Source organism: Amphimedon queenslandica, unplaced genomic scaffold (assembly GCF_000090795.2).
Source record: "Amphimedon queenslandica unplaced genomic scaffold, v1.1 AMPQUscaffold_13188, whole genome shotgun sequence".
NCBI lineage: Eukaryota > Metazoa > Porifera > Demospongiae > Haplosclerida > Niphatidae > Amphimedon > Amphimedon queenslandica.
Window position 1 is genome coordinate 32,170 of NW_003546576.1, and position 2,719 is coordinate 34,888.

A 2,719-nucleotide genomic window follows, 5' to 3' on the forward strand; every position below is an offset into this window, starting at 1 on the left:
TCGAATAAGAGAATTGTTCCACTATGTCGATCCAGAAGTCGTTGCTACCAGATGGGCTGTGGTATTGCGAAGCCCTAAATACTTCCTTAAGTTTCCGCTTTCTCTCTGGCGCATTGATGGCAACCATAAGCTGATTGGTACATAGATGAGTTGTAGTTATGTGTGCTTGATGCTTTTTCGCGTAATTAATATTAGTAATAATTATTGTTGTTTTTTGCTATGGCTATTACTATTGTTTTATAGATGGCACCTTGTTGTCAATGGGGCTGTGGATGGTATTTCTAGAATACCAGTATATCTTCATTGTTCTGGCAACAATAGAGCCAACACTACATTATCACTTTTCCTTAAGACTGTGTCAGTCTAGGTTCTACATTCTAGAGTACGCTGTGATAAAAGGGGAGAAAATGTTAATGTTACTACTTATCTTCTTTGACATTCACTTTGTTGGCCTGGTTGAGGTACTATCATAGCGGGGACAAATGTTCATAATGAACACATAGAGCAATTGTGGCCCGATGTTTATCAAGGAGTCCTCTTTTCGTTCAAGATTATATTCCATTACTGAAATGAATGAATTTGTTTGACTTAAACACTAAACAGTGATTTTGATATATTTTGTCTACATTATGTGTTTATTCCTCGAATAAACCTTTCTTTAATGCACTGGAAAAATACCTAGGTAAAGCATCCAATTTAATAAAATAACCTGTCCACTGAGCAGTCATGGTACTTTGGCTTGCAGTTCACATTTGGTTCAGAAGCAAGAATTGATCAAGAAGTATTTCATGATAACACAGATGTGAGTGTAATTAATGTTTTAATTTCATTCATTATTGGTTTTATCAGATTCAGGATTTTGGAATGGATTGCGATGGCCCTATGCATGTAGTGACTGTTAAGAAATCCTATCAGATTCAGAATATCCACCGGAAAATGACAAGTTACAAGAATTTAGGGATAATGTGCACCCATTGTCTGAGAGTGATGAACAGGGAGTTGATTTTATTAGTACAGCCAAGATGCCTTCACTGTCCTAAATTTTTAACAATTATTATTGGATTTCATGAAATTATTAATAGCATTCCATGTGGGTGGTGTTGGTTTAATAATTGTCATCAGCATGATCATAATTGTCATGATTAATGAGCTGTCAGGTGATCAATTTATTATTCTAACCACGACTAGATGTGCATGCTGCTAAGGAGTAGTTAAATAGAGGGAGGCATGATGGAAGAGCTTAAACTAGCTGATGACAAGCTGCTCAAAATTTCTTGCATCACTCATTATTGGATAGAGGACTTCTCCCATTATCACCCACTAGACTAGGCTCCCAATCTATGACGTCATCCATTAATGAGCACAGTCCTTGAATTAGATCTGGACTCCTTGACTCAAAAGTGCTTAAGTGCTGAGCAATGGTGGCATTGAGAAGGTATAGGCATGGGGCCACACCAAACACCACACATGTTAACTTACAAATCTGAAGCTCAAGATTGTCACAAAAAACATCTTTATACCATAGTAAATGCAAAACATCCTGATCTACTTCTGCCACCTAAATCATAAGAAAGGCTTTCTCTATAATAGCAATAGGCCACATCCTAAATCGCAAGAGTGTCAGAAACCTTTTGATGCAACGAAGGTCCTATATGGGGGGAGATATTCAATGATGGACCACGAGTCTTAGCAGAGGCATGATATACAATTCTTAATTTTGTAGTAGACTTCCTGCCTCAACACACAATGATGCGTAAATCATGTATACAAGCCACACTGCATTCTTCAGAGTTCTCAACAGGGGCAATAATTCCCATGGCAAGTTGCTCTGTAATAATATCATCATATCTCCTCAGTAACTCAGAAGGGCTCTTCAGGCGCTTAAACAAACCAATGAATTGAAGTAAACAAAGCTTATAGTTATAAAGCAAGAGAAATGCAAGTCTTTCCAAGGCAAGAAAACAACATAATTACCATTATCAAACTTCACGTGATCACTAAATTGAGTTGGCACCAAATTCTCATCTTCCAAAATTTGTAACGATTCTAGCTCCCAAATTGAACGTATTCTACGTTCTAGGCTCATGTCTTCATGGACACTATAAACCCTTAAAACATGAGTGACCATAGTAGCACTCCATGCACTAGACTTTCACAGCAGCAGTACCAGATAAAATCCAGCCAAAGCATGAGTTCAGAGCAACAGGCCCATTGTTATTTTTCATTATCTACCAGTAAGTAGAGGCTCATACTGGTCAGATCCAATTAAAATGTTTGGCTTTATCTGCTTGCAATGATCCAATGAAATAGAAAGTTCCACATGATTAATATGAGGATACTTATACTCAAATCTATGGCTTCGTACATCAAAGGCTCACAAATGTGGCTCACTTTTAGCAGCTTAAGCTCCATAAGAGCATTATTCTTATGCTCAAGACCCAGTTTTACAACATTACATTCAGTATGACACTCCTTTCTAGACCCAAAGGTCATTATAGACACCAATTTAGTACCCAGAGATGGCAATCCCAACTTCTGGCATGCACTTCAAATAATATATGAGCACTGGCTCCCACCGTCCAATAAATAGGACATATAAAGACATTCTATTGCCAGGGTCATTGAGATTGAAGGCAAAGATGCGTGACACTTGTATGAGAGTAGACTCTCTGGAACTAGTATAGAAGGTGGCACCCGTAATTCATCCTTCAAATGGAGT